The sequence below is a fragment of the Bos taurus genome, chromosome 21 (genome assembly GCF_002263795.3).
Source record: "Bos taurus isolate L1 Dominette 01449 registration number 42190680 breed Hereford chromosome 21, ARS-UCD2.0, whole genome shotgun sequence".
In the NCBI taxonomy this organism is placed as follows: Eukaryota; Metazoa; Chordata; class Mammalia; order Artiodactyla; family Bovidae; genus Bos; species Bos taurus.
In genome coordinates this window covers 30,617,051-30,637,810 of record NC_037348.1, presented here as the reverse complement: position 1 = coordinate 30,637,810, position 20,760 = coordinate 30,617,051, and positions in this window count along the sequence as shown.

The window sequence follows — 20,760 nt, the reverse complement described above, 5'->3', positions numbered from 1 at the left end:
TGTGCAAGGCTGTAACTCATAAGTAGACCAGTGTTACTCATCCCTGTGACCCCAAGGGACCCCCTGGCACAGTCACAAATGCTGGCTGATCTGCATGAGAGGGATGGAGGGATGGATGCGTGGCCGCATTTATTTGCCATTATCCAGCTGAGTGTGTGATCAGAGCCTTGGAGCCAGCAGGAGAAAGAAGTAGGCTTCTATGGCCCCAGGCTGAGCAGAAGTGGCAGTTTAGCTGTGAGTGGCAGACGGGTGTCTCTATGAAATGTATCAAAGAAAGCTGGAGAATGTAGGGGTATCTGGAAAGCTTCCCAGAGAAGGTGAGTGTGGGAAGCTTGGAGTGAAGCGAGGCAAGGGGCCAGCTGGCTTCTCTTCCTGGGCCCTCTCCGTCTGTCTGCCGTTTTATATCACCTTCTCTGGCCTCCCAGGCCCTGCAGTGCGAATGTTCTTTCAAACAGTGGCAAAGCCCAAGAGAAGTCGGTTTATAGGTGCTGAGAGGGTCCCTGGGGTTGAGATAGCTTTTTTGTGACTAGGGGTCCACAGAAGGCTGATCAAGGCTGTTTCCGCTCAGCCAGGGTTGGGGGCTGTTTGCTCCAGGCCTACTTGGTGGCAGGGGGGAGAGCCAAGGTTTGTCAGGGCTCTGACTCAGAAAGACCCCCATAAAGAAAAGAGCTCTGAAAATTCTACCAGGGCAAGAGTGGTCTATTGGGGTGACCAGATTCCTATTTGGGAAAAGAAAAAAAAAATCATTTTCTAGACACTTGGGCAACATTACAGAAAAGAGGCCCCATTCACTCACCTGAGACTGGGCCCTGCACTGTGAGTGCCTCTGGGCTTCCAGAGAACAAGCAGGGAAGACCCCGTTCCTGGGTGACTGCACCTGCTCACCATGCTGTGGCCGCAGAGGCCTCCTCTGGGCTCCCACCACAGCCCGGCTGGCCCTCAGCACTGGAGACCAAGGCCTGGATTGAAGGCCACACTGCCTGGGTTCTGATCCCACGTCCGTGAGAGCTAGCTGTGGGGCCTCGACATGTTCCACCCCTCAGAGGTTACCCCTCCACCCCTGGAGGACGGGTAATAATGCCTCCGGGCAGGGCTGTCATGAGGCATGCGTAACCCTTGGATGAGGATGCTTGGCATGGCTCTGGGTACACACAGCACCTTGTTTCAGAAGGCTGGAGCTCCCAGCATCATTAGAGAGCCATCACTCACACCTGACTGTGAACTTCTCTGGGCACAGCTCGGGCCCTCTGGACATCAAGGAGCAGGTCCTGGGAGAGAAAAGGGTCACCCTAACCCTGACAGGAGAGGGGACTTCCCTGGCTCAGTCAAAGACTCTTCATCCTTCACAAAGGGCTCTTCACCCCCAACAGCCTGGCCTTGGAGGTTTGTCGTTAAGCAGGACACTGGGTCTGAGCCAGGAGCAGATTCTCCACGCTCGGGTGTTCAGTCCTCCTGGGGAGCAGCGCCGACTGTCCCAGCCTGCCTGGGCCTGACTCCTGGCTGCCCAGGCCACTCGCCAGGATGCTGAGGCCTTGGCCGCTTGTCTGTTGTTCCCACTCCTGGCCATCCCCTGGGGAGGTCACAGACACAGCCAGCCCAGGCAGACGCTGGCGATGTCCCAAGCTCAGAGGAGAGCCCACTGCCAGCTCCCTGATGTTGGGGTGTGTCCCAGAAGAGGGTCTTCCCAGGCCAGCATTCGGGCTCAGAGAGGAGGACCTGTGTGCCCCTCCCCCAAGGGCACCCCTCTGTCCCTGTCCAGCGCCACAGCCCCTCTCCCTTATGTCAGCCAGGTTATTTCTCCTCTCTGGACCTCAATTTCCTCATCTGCAAAATGGAGGCAGAAGGCTGGAAGACGTCGACCCCTGGCCTTTCAGGTCTGAAGTTACGGACCTCACCTGAGTGCTCACTGGGTTTCTGGGTTGAACTTTTGGAGCACCCTTGGCTCCTGCCCAGGGGAGGAGCCTCAGAAACAGCTGTGTATAAGTTATAGTCACTGTCAGGTGAGGAAAGAGACGTTCTGAGACGCGACGGCCATGTCCAGGGTCGCACAGGCTGAAATCAAGTCATGCTAGCTCTCAGCCCCTTGCCCATCGCGGCCCACTCTCCCACCCTCAGGGGCACCAGCCCAGGCAGCAACGAGCACCCTCAGCCCTGAGGTTGTAACTGATGAGAGACCCTGAAGAAAGCTGTCCAAACCTCTGTTTTTCTCATGATGGCCTGCCTCCATCCCAAGTTACAGAGTTTCCCCGGGCTTTAGGGTAACAAAAAAATAAACATTCGTTCTTACTGAAAGCTTCCACTCTGTTGTAGGTGCTTTCTGTGTACTAACTCAGTATGACCCTAAGAGTTAGGAATTATTGTGACTCCATTTTACAGATAAGAACACTGAACCATGGGCTTCCCAGGTGGCACTAGTGGTAAAGAATCTGCCTGCCAATGCTAGGAAACGTAAAATACCTGGATTTGATCCCTGGATAGGGAAGGTCCCCTGGAGGAGGGCGTGGCAACCCACTCCTGTATTCTTGCCTGAAGAATTCCATGGACAGAGAAGCCTGGAGGCTTATGCAGGCTTGGAGGGTCACAAAGAGTCGGACACAACTGAAGTGACTTGGTGTGCATTCACACTGAAGCACAGAGAGGTTAAGTAATGTGCCTGAGTCACACAGCTTGTAAGCATCCCAATGTTCCCTAGAGAACAGAGCCTAAGGCAAAGCTTATGCTCTACGGCTTTGCTGGGAGTGCATCGTAGGGCACAAAAGTAAGGAGAGGGGAAAGAAGGAAGGAAGAAAAGGGAGGAAAGCAAATACAAGATAGTAAGGGCATTTGTGAGCTGGACACCATCCCACAGGAGAACACAGCTCTTTGCTACATTGTGGAGGACATCTGGACAGGCCCTGTGCTCTGCTCCTGGGAACACTTCGTTGAGGGGAGGAAGGGAAGGGACTCACTGCAAACTTTCTCCTGTGTGTCCACAAGAAGGAGCCCATGCAGAGTGAGGAGTGTGGTGCCCAGGAAGGAGAAAGGACGGGAGAGGTGAGGGCCAGCCATCCACGTGACAGACCGGATCCGGGTCCCAGCCGGCACCTGCACCCTCCCGTGTTCAATTGTTAGCCTTGTCTTGGATTGTATGGGTCATTTTGCTGTCCTTTTTGCTTCAGCTGGTTTCATTTAGGGTTTCTGGCCCCTGGCAACCAAGAGTCCCCATTTTACAGATGAGCAGACTGAGACTCTGAGTGGTAAGGTGACTCGGCCTGGGTCACATAGCTAATCCAGAAGCCAGTGTGCTCAAACTCGGCCTGTCCCATCCAGACCCTGAGTGTGAGGGTCACGCGGCCCACCATCCAGGCCTCTCTAGGTGAGGGAAGATCAGGGTAAGGGGAGAAAGTGTGTCCTCTGCAGACGTGGGGCAGGCGTCTAGGTCTGCTCCCTTCCTTCCTTTCTGCCCTAACTTCTTCCAACAAAGGACTTGGTCCTGGGTGGCCCCGTCACCCTTTACAGTCTTCCCCCACTAGTTATCTGTAGAGTCGTCTGTGCTCCCATCTTCCTCTGCCCCTACTCTCAGCAAACTTCTACCCTGGTGGCCTGAGTCTCTGAGAAGCTGAGTCCCTGGAGAGGAGACTGAACCTCAGAAATCCCTGTCTTCTGTCTGCAGCTGGAGAAAACTCAGCTCTGATTCCAGGACCGAACTCTGCACCGCACCCACCACCGCCACCGCCCCCCCCCCCCTATTCATCACAGACAGGGACCCCCACGAGAGGACGCGGCTGCAGCCCGGGGCCACAGCGCTCTTCGGTGTGCAGGGGTCTCACAGCTGAGGCCTTGGGGCCCGATGTCCAGGGCACACTGCGGCGGCTGACACAGGTATCCCGTGGGGGATGGAGGAAGACAGTTTCTGTGGGTGGGGGTGGGGGTGGGGATGGGGGTGGCAAGATCCATGTATCTTGAGAAAAGAGGTGGGAGGCACTGTGGCCAGCAGGGGTCAGCAGAGGCCCAAAGTGCTCCTGCCCTTCCAAGCCGTGGGGCCAGGATGCAGCATTTCAAAAAAAAAATACATATGTAATACATATGCTGCTGCTGCTGCTGCTAAGTAGCTTCAGTCATTTCCGACTCTGTGCGACCCCATAGACGGCAGCCCACCAGGCTCCCCCGTCCCTGGGATTCTCCAGGCAAGAACACTGGAGTGGGGTGCCATTTCCTTCTCCAGTGCATGAAAATGAAAAGTGAAAGGGAAGTTGCTCAGTTGTGTCCGACTCTTAGCGACCCCATGTACTACAGCGTACCAGGCTCCTCCATCCATGGGATTTTCCAGGCAAGAGTCCTGGAGTGGGGTGCCATTGCCTTCTCCGATGTGACACATATACATGGTAACAAAAAAGTAGCCCAGAGGAACTGATACAGAAAATATACACCATGCTCCCCCCTGCCCAAGCCCAGAGGCACCTGGCAGGTTGGGTGTGGGAGGTGTCTTACCAGGCTCCTCCCGTGGGATTTCCCAGGCAAGAGTACTGGAGTGAGGTGCCATTTCCTTCTCCAGAGGATCATCCCCACCCGATCAAACCCGATTCTCCCACATTGTAGGCAGACACTTTACCATCTGAGCCACCAGGGAATTCATTCATTTATTTTTATTGAAGTATGTTGATTAAGGCAGTGGCACCCCACTCCCGTACTCCTGCCTGGAAAATCCTGTGGATGGAGGAGCCTGGTAGGCTGCAGTCCATGGGGTCGCTGAGGGTCGGGCAGGACTTGAGCGACTTCACTTTCACTTTTCACTTTCATGCACTGGAGAAGGAAATGGCAACCCACTCCAGTGTTCTTGCCTGGAGAATCCCAGGGACAGGGGAGCCTGGTGGGCTGCTGTCTATGGGGTCGCACAGAGTCAGACACGACTGAAGCGACTTAGCAGCAGCAGCAGATACTGTATGATATCTCTCATATGTGGAATCTAAAAAATAATACAAATGAATGTATACACAAAATGGTAACAGACTCACAAACAAATTTATGTTTGCCAAAGGAGATTGGGAGTGAGGAGAAACAAGTTAGAGGCATGGGATTAGCAGAGACAAACCATTTGGGGTTTTTTAAAACTGTTTTTATTCTTTTTTTTTTAGCTGTTTCTTTAAATTTTTTTTAAGCTTTTTAAAAAGTTGAATTGTAGTTGATTTACAATGTTGTGTTAGTTCTTTGAGGTATACAGCATAATGATTCAGTTATATATAATTCTTTTTCAGATTCTTTTCCATTATATGTTATTACAAGTTATTAAATATAACTATAAATACAAAATAGAGACAGCAGCCCACCAGGCTCTGCCGTCCCTGGGATTCTCCAGGCAAGAACACTGGAGTGGGTTGCCATTTCCTTCTCCAATGCATGAAAGTGAAAAGTGAAAATGAAGTCGCTCAGTCGTGTCCGACTCTTCTCGACCTCATGGACCGCAGCCTACCAGGCTCCTCCGTCCATGGGATTTTCCAGGCAAGAGTACTGGAGTGGGGTGCCATCGCCTTCTCTGAAATAACCCTGTACTATACAGTAAATCCTTGTTGCTTACCTATAAAGATTTCTAGGTTTAGGGCTTCCTGGTGGTTCGGATGGTAAAGAATCAGCTTGCAATGCAGAAGACCTGAGTTTGATCCCTGGGTTGGAAAGATCCCCTGGAGAAGGGAATGGGAACTCACTTCAGTATTCTTGCCTGGAGAATTACATGGACAGAGGAGCCTGGCAGACTACAGTCCATGGTGTCGCAAAAAGTTGAACATGACAGTGACACTCACTCACTCATTTCTATGTTTATCTATAACCTATCTCTTGCGAGGGCTCTACTGGTTTCAAGCATGTGCTTATCTCTCTAGAGTGTGATTTGTTACTGCAAAGGACACCTGTGAACAATGATTGCACTCATATACTTAGCTCCCCTCCGCACTTCCTTCCAGTGCTTGATCACTTCAATTTTTGGTTCTACTATTCATTTCTGTAGCTCTAAACAGCCTCTTATCTATCTCTTGTTCCATCCACTTGGCACAGTATCTCAAAACCCTCAGTGTAAGATGAAAGTCTGAGAGAACCCTACTCCCATCTATCCTGTGACTTCTGTCAACTGGCCCTTAACTCTGACTTTGTTCAGATGAATAACATTTACATTCTTTAATGAAAACAAAATTCAAATTTCCAAGCTTTTCTATAGCAGTTTCCAAAAGTATCCTATGATCAAATATTATATATGTACATATATTATATATATCCTATATATCAAATAGTATAAATAATCGAAACTGTGCTCCCTGCATTGTGAGCACGGTGGTACATGGACAAATACTTTACAAAATGGTTTTATATTTATTTTAATATGCATTATGTACGCATGTATATAATGAGTCCTTCAGTATGTGTTTTCACAAATCTAATTGCTTAGGATGAAGCTAGAGTCGATTCCTAAATGCTAAAACTGAGTTAAGGCGAAGAAAAATATTAAATGATGGTAAACACCCAAGGCATGCAGATGTAGGAAAAATCATGAAAGGGCTAAGAGATTGATTGGAAAACTGGTTTTGATTCTCAAATTCAAAAACTATTAATAGCAAGCACAGCAATTGCTTTGCTATGACAGTACTTCTCCTCCTCTGCAGAGCCCAGCAGCAAAGTGCAATGATGTTTCCATCTGTAACCAGGTGTTCCAGAGCCTAGGTTTCTCAAGAAGCAACGTGCCAGCACTGAGAACACTGTATGCTCAGGCCATTCAAGATGGCTGTTCTCTTGCTTTCTGTACATCCCCTGCTAGACTCGTTCCTGCTTCATTCACGTGACTATCCAATCCTCTAATTATAGGCCTTACTTAGTCCCTGGTAACTAATGAGCCCAGCTGATGTCTGTTCCCCCTATAAATGGTAGCCTCTTCTCCCCAGTGTAACAAAGATGGCTGCCACTTCCTGCTTGCCAGGTGCTGCCCACAGAGTGAAGTTGTCCCAGAACTCTTTGAGACATATAGGATCCCTTGCCTAATAGACCATTGATGTCTCTGCCACAATCTTCAGGCTTTCTTCAGTCTCAAGGCTGGGCAACTACCCGTCTTGCAGACCTGCAGGACGCAGCCCAACCCACATATCAACTCTGTCTTCTTCCACTTAATTGTTTCCAAGTGTTTCACGTTTGTTGTTGCACCACCATTCATTTCTGCAAGTTGTTTCTCTTGGTGTCCCTAATCACCCTTCTTTTTTTTTTTGTCTCAATCAAACAGCACATCTTCAGGTTTAATCATTGTCTCAGTCATCCCACTGGTTACATGGAGGGGCCCTTTTACCTGGAGAAGAACTGTTAATCACCCAAGAACTGTTGATTATGTTGTAATGGTTAGAGTCCGTATCTATACTCACAGGTCAGAAGTCATTCAGTTGATCTGCCACCCCCACACCCCCCGCCACAAGCCTCCTCCAGCTTGTGGAAGCCTGTGCCCCAGCTGGCCCGTGTGGGCATGTGTGCTTCAGGATGGAACACTTGCAGAGGTGGGGCAGACACAGTGGGTCCAGGCACCTACCTCAAGGTCTCGGAGGGCCTCCTAGGGAGGCAGGGGTTAGATGCAGCCCTCCATGGGGATAAGGACACCAATAGCGGAGGCATCAGGGAACTTTCAATTTTCTTATATATACAAAATCTTATTTTTTATTTTCTTTTGTTTTCTTGTATTTTTTTTTTTGCTGTTGTGTTTTGCTTTGATGTTTCCTTTTTTTCTAATATATTTTTATTTTTCTACTTTTATTTTATCTTTTATTCTGTTATTCTGCTCTTTTCTGCATGTTGTCTGTTTTTGGTTTTTGTTGTTATCTGTCCATTTGATATTTTTGTGTTGTTTAATCTTGCTTTTATTTATTTTACTTTTTATTTTTGTTCTTGTCATTTTCATGTCTTTTTTTTTTTTTGTCTTTTGTCCTCTTAGCTTTTCTTTCAGTTTTTTAACTTTTGTTTTCTGTTTAGGTTAGTTACTGGTTTTGATTTGGGAGCTCATGTTTCTTTGGGTTACTTGTTTTTGCTTTCCTTTTTTTTCCTTGTTGGTTTGTTTTTTGGTTGCTTGGATTTGCTTTTGCTATTTGTCTAGGATTGTATCTGTCTGTTTGCTTTCTTTTTTGTTTGTGTGTCTGTTTTTATTTTTTGTTCTGTTTTATTTTTATCATTTGTTTTGGGCTTTGTTTGTTTGGGGAGGTTTTGTTTTTGTTTTTTGCCACACTGCAAAAACCCATGACTTGGAGGGTCTTGGTTCCCAGGGCAGGGGTCAGGCCCGAGCCCCCATGATAGTGCCAAGTCCAAGCCACTGGACCACCAGAGAACTTCAGACCCCAAGGAATAGTAATCAGTGTGAGCTCTCCTGAAGGTCCTCATCTCATCACCAAGACCAGGTTCCACCCAGCTGCCTCCAAGATCCAGTGCTGGACGCCTCAGACCTAGCGATCAGCAAGGCAGGAAAACAGCCCCATCCATCGACAAAAAATGAAACAACAGAAAAATATGTCACAGATGAAGAAGTAAAGTAAAAACTTACTAGGCCAAGTAAACAAAGAGGAAATAAGCAACCTACCTGAAAAAGAATTCAGAGAAATAAAAGTAAAGATGATCCAAAATCTTAGAAATAGAATGAAGAGTATGGGCTGAGAAAATAGTGTTTAATAGGGACCTAGAAGAAGTAAAGAACAAACAAATAGTGATGAACAACACCATAACTAAAATAAAAAATATATACTAGAAGGAATTAACAGCAGAAAAACTGAGACAGAGTGGGTAAGTGCGCTGGAAGATCGAATGGTAGAAATAACTGCTGTGGAACAGCATAAAGGAAAAAAAATGAAAAAAAAAAATGAAGACAGTCTCAGAAACCTCTGAGACAACATTAAATGTACCAACATTCAAATGATAGGGGTCCTAGAAGAAGAAAGAGAAAGAATCTGAGAAAATATTTGAAGAGATTATAATTGAAAACTTCCCAAACATGGGAAAGGAAATAGCCACCCAAGTCGATGAAGTGCAGAGTCTCATATAAAATAAACCCAAGAAGAAACATACCAGGCACATATTAAGTAAATTAATAAAAATTAAATATAAAGAAAAAATATTAAAAGCAGCAAGGGAAAGCAACAAATAACAATCCCATAAGGTTATGAGCTGACTTTTCAGCAGAAACTCTGTAGTCCAGAAGGGAGTGGCAGGATATATTTAAAGTGATAAAAGGGAAAATCCTAAAACCAAAATTACTCTACCCAGCAAGGATCTCATTCCGATTCAGTGGAAAAATCAAAAGCTTTATAGACAAGCAAAATTGAACAGAATTCAGCACCACCAATCCAGCTTTACAATAAATAATAAAGGAATTTCTCTAGGGAGGAAACACAAGAGAAGAAAAAAGACCTACAAAAACAAACCCAAAACAATCAGGAAAATGGTAACAGGGACATCAGTTCAGTTCAGTCGTTCAGTCGTGTCTGACTCTTTGCAAATCCATGGACTGCAGCACACCAGGCCTCCCTGTCCATCACCACATCCCAGAGTTTACCCAAACTCATATCCATTGAGCTGGTGATGACATCCAACCATCTCATCCTCTGTCATCCCCTTCTCCTCCTGCCTTCAATCTTTCCCAGCATCAGGGTCTTTTCAAATGAGTCAGTTCTTTGCATCAGGTGGCCAAAATATTGGAGTTTCAGCTTCAACATCAGTCCTTCCAATGAACACTCAGGACTGATCTCCCTTACGATGGACTGGTTGGATCTCCTTGAAGTCCAAGTGACTCTCGAGAGTCTTCTCCAACACCACAGTTCAAAAGCATCAATTCTTTGGCACTCAGCTGTCCTTATAGTTCAACTCTCACATCCATACATGACCACTGGAAAAATCATACCCCTGACCAGACGGACCTTTGTTGGCAAAGTAATGTCTCTGCTTTTTAATATACTGTCTAGGTTGGTCATAACTTTCCTTCCAAGGAGTAAGCGTCTTTTAATTTCATGGCTGCAATCACCATTTGCAGTGATTTTGGAGCCCCCCAAAATAAAGTCTGCCATTGTTTCCACTGTTTCCCCATCTGTTTACCATGAAGTGATGGGACTGGATGCCATGATCTTAGTTTTCTGAATGTTGAGGTTTAAGCCAACTTTTTCACTCTCCTCTTTCACTTTCATCAAGAGGCTCTTCAGTTCTTCACTTTCTGCCATAAGGGTGGTGTCGTCTGCATATCTGAGGTTATTGATATTTCTCCTGGCAGTCTTGATTCCAGCTTGTGCTTCATCCAGCCCAGGGTTTCTCATGATGTACTCTGCATATAAGTTAAATAAGCAGGGTGACAATATACAGCCCTGACGTACTCCTTTTCCTATTTGGAACCAGTCTGTTGTTCCATGTCCAGTTCTAACTGTTCCTTCCTGACCTACATACAAATTTCTCAAAAGGCAGATCAGGTGGTCTGGTATTCCCATCTCTTTCAGAATTTTCCACAGTTTATTGTGATCCACACAGTCAAAGGCTTTGGCATAGTCAATAAAGCAGAAATAGATGTTTTTCTGGAACTCTCTTGCTTTTTCAATGATCCAGTGGATTTGATCTCTGGTTCCTCTGACTTTTCTAAAACCAGCTGGAGCATCTGGTAGTTCACGGTTCACGTAGAAGCCTGGCTTGGAGAATTTGGAGCATTTTGAGCATTACTTTACTAGCGTGTGAGATGAGTGCAATTGTGTGGTAGTTTGAGCATTCTTTGGCATTGTCTTTCTTAGGGATTGGAATGAAAACTGACCTTTTCCAGTCCTGTGGCCACTGCTGAGTTTTCCAAATTTGCTGGCATATTGAGTGAGGCACTTTCACAGCATCATCTTTTAGGACTTGAAATAGCTCAACTGGAAGTCCATCACCTCCACTAGCTTTGTTCATAGTGATGCTTCCTAAGGCCCGCTTGACTTCACATTCCAGGATTTTTCACATCCTGCGTGGCACTGGAGTGGAGAGCGGCAGCTGTGCAGTACTGGAGTGGCCGAGAGGAGATACTCCACATCCAAGGGCAAAGGAGAAGCCCCAGCAAGACAGTAGGAGGGGCGAATTTGTGTTTAGACACAAACCCCATTCCTGCCCGAGACACTAAGAGGGCTCAAACAGACCTTGTGCACACCAGGATCCAGGGACCCCACAGAGACTGAGACAGAACAGTGCCTGAGCATCTTCTATTGAGGTACGGCTCAGCAGTGGACTGCCGCAGGGACAGGGGCTCTGGGTGCAGCAGACTTGGGTATGGCATACATTCTCTTGGAGGAGGTCACCATTAACCCCACCGTAGAGCTGCCAGAACTTACACAGGACTGGGGAATAGACTCTGGGAGGGCACAAACAAACCTTGTGCGCACCAGGACCCAGGAAAAAGGAGCAGTGACCCCACAAGAGACTGACCCAGACTTGCCCATGAGTGTCCAGGAGTCTCTGGTGGAGGCGTGGATTGGTGGTGGCCTGCAGCAGGGTTGGGGGCACTGAGTGTAGCAGTACATGCATGGGATGTTTTGAAGGAGGTCACCATTATCTTCATTACCTCCACCATAGTTTCGCCCCAGGTAAATAGCAGGAAGGGAACACAGCTCCACCCATCAACAGAAAATTGGATTAAAGATTTACTGAGCATGGCCCCACCCATCAGAACAAGACCCAGTTTCCCCCTTAGTCAGTCTCTCCCATCAGGAAGCTTCCATAAGCCTCTTATCACTCTCCATCAGAGGGCAGACAGACCAAAAACCACAATCACAGAAAACTAACCAATCTAATCACATAAAACTGTAAGCCATGCTGTGTCACCCAAGACGGGCGGGTCAAGGTGGAGAGGTCTGACAAAACATGGTCCCCTGGAGAAGGGAATGGCAAACCGCTTCAGTATTCTTGCCTTGAGAACCCCATGAACAGTATGAAAAGGCAAAAAGTTAGGACACTGAAAGATGAACTCCCCAGGTCGGTAGGTGCCCAATATGCTACTGGAGATCAGTGGAGAAATAACTCCAGAAAGAGTGAAGAGGTGGAGCCGAAAAAACAACACCCAGTTGTGGATGTGACTGGTGATGGAAACAAGGTCCGATACTGTAAAGAGCAATATTGTAGAGGAACCTGGAATGTTAGGTCCATGAATCAGGGCAAATTGGAAGTGGTCAAACAGGAGATGACAAGAGTGAACATCAACATTTTAGGAAACAGCGAAGTAAAATGGACTGGGATGGGTAAATTTAACTCAGATAACCATTATATGTACTACAGTGGTCAAGAATCCCTTAGAAGAAATGGAGTAGCCATCATAGTCAACAAGAGTCCAAAATGCAGTACTTGGATGCAATCTCAAAAATGACAGAATGATCTCTGTTCGTTTCCAAGGCAAACCATTCAATATCATGATAATCCAAGTCTATGCCCTGACCAGTAATGCTGAAGAAGCTGAAGTTGAATGGTTCTATGAAGACCTACAAGACCTTTTAGAACTAACACCCCCAAAAGATGACCTTTTCACTATAGGGGACTGGAATGCAAAAGTCAGAAGTCAAGAAACACCTGGGGTAACAGGCAAATTTGGCCTTGGAGTACAAAATGAAGCAGGGCAAAGGCTAATATAGTTTTGCCAAGAAAACGCACTGGTCATAGCAACACCCTCTTCCAACAACACAAGAGAAGACTCTACACATGGACATCACCAGATGGTCAACACTGAAATCAGACTGATTATATTCTTTGCAGCCAAAGATGGATAAGCTCTATAGAGTCAGCAAAAACAAGACCAGGAGCTGACTGTGGCTCAAATCATGAACTCCTTATTGCCAAATTCAGACTAAAATTGAAGAAAGTGGGGAAAACCACTAGACCATTCAGGTATGGCCTAAATCAAATCCCTTATGATTATACAGTGGAAGTGAGAAATAGATTTAAGGGACTAGATCTGATAGACAGTGCCTGATGAACTATGGACAGAAGTTCATGACATTGTACAGGAGGCAGTGATCAAGACCATCCCCAAGAAAAAGAAATGCAAAAACGCTAAATGGCTGTCTGAGGAGGCCTTACAAATAGCTGTGAATAGAAGAGAAGCGAAAAGCAAAGGAGAAAAGGAAAGATATACCCATTTGAATGCAGAGTTCCAAAGAATAGCAAGGAGAGATAAGAAAGCCTTCCTCAGTGATCAGTGCAAAGAAATAGAGGAAAACAACAGAATGGGAAAGAGTAGAGATCTCTTCAAGAAAACTAGCCCATGCAAAGATGGGCTCAATAAAGGACAGAAATGGTATGGACCTAACAGAAGCAGAAGATATTAAGAAGAGGTGGCAAGAATACACAGAAGAACTGTACAAAAAAGATCTTCACGACCCAGATAATCACGATGCTGTGATTACTGACCTAGAGCCAACAGGGTCATACGTATCAATAACTACCTTGAATATAAATGGATTAAATGCTCCAACCAAAGGACACAGATTGGCTGAATGGATACAAAATAAGACCATATATAAGTTGTCTATAAGAGATCCACTTCAGACCTAGGGACACATATAGACTGAAAGTGAGGAGATGGAAAAAGATATTCCATGCAAATGGAGATCAAAAGGAAGCTGGAGTAGCAATGCTCATATCAGACAGCATAGACTTTAAAATGAAGACTGTCAGAAGAGACAAGGAAGGATACTACATAATGATCAAGGAATCATTCCAAGAAGAAGATATAACAATTGTAAATATTTGTTCACCCAACATAGAAGCATCTCAACCCATAAGGAAAATGTTAATGACCATTAAAGGGGAAATTGACAGTAACACAATAATGGCGAGGAAGTTTAAAACCCCACTCATATCCATAGGCAGATCATCCAGTCAGAAAAGTAATAAGGAAACATGAGCTTTAAATGGCACATTAGACCAGGTATACTTAATGGATATGTATAGGAAATTCCATCTGAAAGCAGCAGAACACACTTTCTTCTCAAGTGCACATAGAATATTCTCCAGGATAGATCACATCTTGGGTCACAAATCAAGCCTCAGTAGATTTAAGAAAACTGAAATCGTATCAAGCATCTTTTTTGACCACAATGCTATGGGGTTAGAAATCAATTATAGGAAGAAAACTGTAAAAAAAAAAAAAAACAAAACCACAAATGCATAGAAACTAAACAATAAGGTAGTAAATAATCAAGAGATCACTAAAGAAATTGAAGAGGAAATAATACATCCAAACCAATGACAATGAAAGCACGGTGACCCCAGACTTATGGGGTGCAGCAAAAGCAGTTCTAAGAAGTAATTTTACATCAATACAGTTCTACCTCAGGAAAAAAACAGGAAAAATCTCAAATAAACAACCTAACCTTACACCTAAATAAGAACAAACAAAACTCAAAGTTAGTAGAAGGAAAGAAATCACAAAAAGCAGAGCAGAAGTAAATGAAAGAGGAACAAAGAAAACAACAGCAAAGATTAATAAAACTAGAAGCTGGTTCTTTGAGAAGATGAACAAAATCGATAAAATTTTAGCTAGACTAATCAAGAAAAAAAGGAGAGGATGCAATCAATAAAATTAGAAATAAAAAAGGAGAAATTACAAATGACACTGCAGAAATACAAAAGATCTTAAGAGATTACTACAGGCAACTATATGCCAAGAAAATAGGCAACCTGGAATAAATGGACAAATTCTTAGAGAAGTACAACCTTCCAAGACTGAACGAGGGATAAATAGATAATATGAACAGACCAAACACAAGTAATGTAGTTGAAACATTCTCCAGGATATGTGATTAAAAAGTCTTCCAACAAACAGAAGTCCAGGACCAGATGGCTTCACAGATGAATTCTATCAAACATTTAGAGAAGAACTAACATCCATCCTTCTCAAACTCTTGCAAAAATTGTGAAGGAAGGAACATTCCCAAGCTCATTCTACAAGGCCACTATCACCCTAATACCAAAACCAGACAAAGATATCACAAAAAGAGAAGATTATAGACCAATATTACTGATGAACATAGACACAAAATACTAACAAACAGAATCCAACAACATATGAAAATGATCATATACCGTGATCAAGTGGGATTTATCCCAGAGATACAAGGATTCTTTAATATGTGCAAATCAATGTGGTACACCATATTAACAAATTGGAGAATAAAAACTATCTCAATAGATGCAGAAAAAGCTTTTGACAAAATTCTGCACTGATTTATGATTTAAAAAAAAAGACAAAACTCTAGAAAGTGGGCATAGAGAGAACCCACCTCAGGATAATAAAGTCATATATGACGAGCATCATTCTCAATGGTAAAAAATTGAAAACATTTCTTCTAAGTAACAAAAGAAGAAAGTCCACTGTCACTACTATTATTCAACAGAGTTTCGGCATTCCTGGCCATGGCAATCAGAGAAGAAAGGGGAATAAAAGGAATCCAAATTGGAAAAGAAGTAGAACTGTCACTGTTTGCAGATGACATGATCCTGTATATAGAAAAATCCTTAAAATGCCACCAGAAAGCTACCGATAGTCGCAGAATACAAAATTAATACAAATAAATCTCTTGCATTCTTATACACCAACAACAAAAGATCAGAAAGAGAAATTAAGAAGACAATCCCATTTATCATTTAACAAAAAGAATAAATACCCAGGAGTAAATTTACCTAAGAAGGCAAAAGACCTGTACTCAGAAAACCATAAGATGCAGATGAAAGAAATCAAAGACTACACAGATGGAGAGATATACCGTGTTCTTGGATTAGAAGCATCAATATTGTGAAAATAACTATACTTCCCAAAGCAATCTACAGATTTAATGCAATTGCTATCAAATCACCAACAGCACTCTTCATAGAATTAGGATAAAGGATTTAGGGTATGTGTGGAAACCCAAAAGACCCTGAACAGTCAAAGCAATTTTGAGAAAGAAAAACAGAACTGGAGGAATTCGGCTCCCAAACTTCAAACTATACTATAAAGCTTCAGTAATCAAGACAGTATGTTACTGGCACAAAAACAGACATATAGATCAATGGAACAGAGTAGAAAGCCCAAAGATAAACCCATGCATCTACTGTCACCTAATCTATGATAAAGAGGCAGGAATATACAATGGAGAAAAGACAGTCTTCAGTGAATGGTCCTGGGAAAACTGGAGAATTAAAGGTAAAAGAATAAAATTAGAGGGACTTCCTTGGTGGTCCAGTGGTTAAGACTCTGCCCAGAGCAGGGGGCCTGGGTTAGATTCCCTGGTCAGGAAACTAGACCCTGCATGCTGCAACCAAGACCCAGATGAGCAAAAAAAAGAAGAAGAATGAAATTAGAACACTCCCTAACACCAACACCATACACAAAATAAGCTCAAAATGGATTAAAGAACTAAATAGGCTAAACACTATAAAACTCTCGAAAAGTGAAAGTGAAAGTCATTCAGTCGTGTCTGACTATTTGTGACCCCATGGACTACACATTCCATGGAATTCTCCAGGCCAGAATACTGGAGTGGGTAGCTGTTCCCTTCTGCAGGGGATCTTTCCAACCCAGGTATTGAACCCAGGTCTCCACCAGGGAAGCCCTTAAAGGAAAACATAGGTAGAAGGCTCTTTGACATAAATTGCAGCAAGATCTTTTTTGGCCCACTGATAGAATGGTGAAAATGAAAACAAAAATAAATAAACGCGGCCTAATTAAACTTACAACCTTTTGCATAGCAAAAGAAACCATAAGCAAGACAAAAAGACAACCTTCAGTATGGGAGAAAATATTTGAAAATAAGGCAATTGACTAGGGATTTGACAGAGGCAAATTGACAGAGGACCCTGGCAGGCTACAGTCCATGGGGTTGCAAAGAGTCAGACACGACTGAGCAACTAACACTTTTCACGTTCATATATACATATAGTTGATTCACTTTGCTGTACAGCAGAAACTCACACAACATTGCAAAGCAACTATATTCCAAACTTTTTTTGAAAAGTCATTCACTTGACCAACATTTATTTAGCACTTACCCTCTACCAGGCACTGTTTTGTTTTCTTTTTTTGAAGTGAAAAGGCTACATTTTATTTTCCAAAATGCCATCACAGGCCTTCTTTTTAGAAACGCAGTTTTAAGCAGTTGTATGATTATTTTTTTCAGTTAATTTTTATTGGAGAATAGCTAATTTACAATGCCCCGTTAGCTTCTGTGCATAGCAAAGTGGATCAGGGTACATTTATTCACTCGTTTTTAGATTCTATTCCCATATAGGTGATTAGAGAGTATTGAGTAGAGTTCCCCATGCTATGCAGGAGGTTCTTATTAGTTGTCCATTTTATAGATAGTAATACTAGGCATTGTTTTTAAGAAAGGAACTAAAGAGACGGAATTGCTACCTTGTAGGAGCCTGTGTCCTAGTGGACAGATAGATGTTGATGCACAGAGTATCCTGAAGTGAGGTGATGGTGAAGGCATGGAGAAAAAATAAACAGAAAGAGAGCAGGGTGCTGGGTGGGGGTATGGGTTTAGCTGCAGCGGTTGGGGAAGGCCTCACTGAGAAGGTGATTATCTGAGTGAATGCTGAAGGGATGAAGAGGGAGTTGGATGATACATGGGGACAGTGTGTCCCAGGCTGAGGGAACAACCTGTCCAAAATCTGTGGCAGGAGGTAGAACACGGGCAGCAGGGAAGGGAAGCGAGGCAGGCGGGAGGTGTTGTGGGAGGAGAGCTCAGAGAGGGGGTCAGGGCCAGATCAGAGAGCCCCATGGCCCAGCGTGAGGACTTTGGCTTCTATTCTGATAAAAGAAGCCTGAGACAGTTCTGGCAGAGTGCAGTGTGCTTGCAGACTTTGCTTGCAGTATGCTTCTCAGAACAAGGCCTTTGAGGCCTCAGCCCTGGCTGGGGCGGGGGAGGTGTGTGATCTGAGACCCACTGCTCAGGGAGGCTCACAGGGGCCCAGGACCCAAAGGCTGGTCATCCGCATCTGATGGGGTCGGGGCTCCCCCATCAGCACACCCTGTCCTGAATCCTTCTAGCTTCTCCCTTCCCATGTACCCCCTCAACTCTCACTCCACTTCCTCTCTTTTCTTATCTAATTTCAGGAGGAGGAACAACTGGTTCTGTGCACTCCTTTGCATCAACATGTTCTAGGTCAGATGTTTCTGGGAACCTCTGTTTCTGCCTTAGTGTGGACCAGCGGAGGGAATGTGGTGTTCACCGGGCCCCAGGGGAAGGAGGGAGGCAGAGAGGTAGGTACCAGATTATCATCAGAGATACAGCAGTGCCTCAAGAAAGCCCTGACTCACCCTGTCTCCCCAGTCTTCTAGTCCTCCTTACCCACAACTCCAAGAAGCATTGATTACTGACCCCCATCACTATGACAAAGCTCAGGCTCAGAGAGGTTTGATGCCTGGGTTGGGAAGATCGCTTGGAGAAAGGCGTGGCAACCCACTCCAGTATTCTTGTCTGGAGAATCCCTTGGTTAGAGGAGCCTGGCAGGTTGCAGTCCATAGGGTTGCACAGAGTTGGACATGACTGAAGTGACTTAGCACACACGCAGGCTCAGAGAGGTGGGGCCCTAGCCCAAGGTCACGCAGGTCATAAGCAGAAGATGAAGAATTTGAACCCAGATCTGTTTAAATGCAAAGTTTGGGGTTTCCCACGTCCTGTGGTTCCTCACTGTCAGATACAGATTCTGAGGGTCTACAAAGAGCTAGGAGCCTTTTCCCCCCCAAAAAAGGCAAACACACACACACACACACACACACACCCATTGCCTGTGACTTCAGGGGATTCCCAGAGTCTAGTTAAGAACACCCATACCATCCTTGGGCTGTCTCTCTGAAAGGCACTCAGTGGGCTGGGCCCTCCTTGCAATGCAATGCCCTTGGCCCCCAGAGCATCCTAGAGATCCCTAGAGCTCCTAGCCAACAACCACATCCCCCTGCCCCCCACGCAGCCAGAGCAAGAGGAGAGCCCTCCAACTGATGCAGAAAACATTTTAGCCTCTCTCTCTCTCTCTCTCTCTCTCTCACACACACACACACGGAAGGAACAGATATTCCCAGTCAACAAACTCATGTAGGCAAAACTGAAACTTTATTTTTCTGTAACTCCATGAATTTTTAAAATCTCTTCCCCCTTCCTCCTATTACAGAATAATTAATGTATCCATTTCACACAAAAAAACTGTCATTTTCCAGTTTAAACTAAGTCGAGTCCCAATGGTTCCACTTCTAGGGATTTATCTTAGAGCTAGACCAACTCGAGTGCGTATGGTGCAGAAATAAGGTTGTTTGTTTCATCAAAAGACTGAAAACAACCTCGATGTTCATTGCCCAGGACAGATTAGATGCATCCCGGCCAGACCATCCATGAAATGCTGTACATCCCAACAAAAGCACTAGGAAGCCCTCAGTACAATAGGAAAGAGAACATTGTCAAGTGTGAAAAACAAGATACAAAACTGCATACTGTGTTACCATTTGTATATGTCTAGAAAGACCCTGATGCTGGGAGGGATTGGGGGCAGGAGGAGAAGGGGACGACAGAGGATGAGATGGCTGGATGGCATCACCGACTCGATGGACATGAGTTTGAGTGAACTCCAGGAGTTGGTGATGGACAGGGAAGCCTGGCGTTCTGCGATTCATGGAGTCACAAAGAGTCGGACACGACTGAGAGACTGAACTGAACTGAGAATACTTCTGCATGCGTGTGTGCTCAGTTGCTTCAGTCATGACTCTTTGTGACCCCATGGACTGCAGCCCGCCAGGCTCCTATGTCTATAGGATTCTCCAGGCAAGGCTACTGGAGTGGGTTGCCATGCCCTTCTCCAAGGGATCTTCCCAACCCAGAGATTGAACCCATGTCTCCTGCATTTCAGACAGATTCTTTACCTCTGAGCCCCAGATGAAGCCCCTAGAATACTTCTAGAATGATGCAAAAGCAAGTTTTAACAGTGGTGGCTCTGGGAGAAGAAATGGGTGAGCAAAGGAGGGAGAAGGATGGAAGGAAACTTGACACTTTTCACTGTGAAGTTCTCTGTGCCTCTTTTAAGAAAAAAATTTATTGAGAAAAAAATTCACATAATGTTACCATTTTAAAGTGCACAATTCTGTGTCATATTGTGCATTCACCATGGTGTGCATTCACCATTTTGTGGAGCCAACACCTCTATCTACTTCTAAAACATTCCATCACCTCAAAAAGGAAAGTTTGTGCCCGTTAAACAATCAACTCCCTTTGTACATTTTATGTTCCTGCTTTATCAGTGAGGGTCCCCATAAAAAAGAGATGGCCCACTCAGAGGGGAAGTTAGAGAGGGGAGGGCAGGGTAAAGGGGGCCGCAAAGGATGGGAAAGCCACAGCAGGGAGTTGGACCACTCCTGAGGTCCCAAGCCGTCTGGGCAGGAGGTCAGACAGGACCTTCAGCTGCCAGGACCAGGAGGAAGCTGCTGCCAAAACTGTGGCCAGCAGGGAGAGAGCACGAGGAATCAAATTCCCAACCTCTTTCTATCGGCCCTCCGTTCCACTGCTGTCTGTATTGGCCTAACTTGACCAGAGGCCAGGGGCCTCGGAGATGCCCATACAGGTCAGCTCCCGGGGGACGGAGCCCATGGAGAGGGAATCCAGTCACAAAGGCCGACTAACCAGCACATGGTTATAGACACTTTTTCAAATGAAGTTAGGTAACTGTTTTTAAAGCTCAGCAAAATTAGACTTTGCTGCTCCCTGTCCCCCTCCTTCTGTATGAGATCTGTGGTCCTGGGCCTCAGGTGGGGTC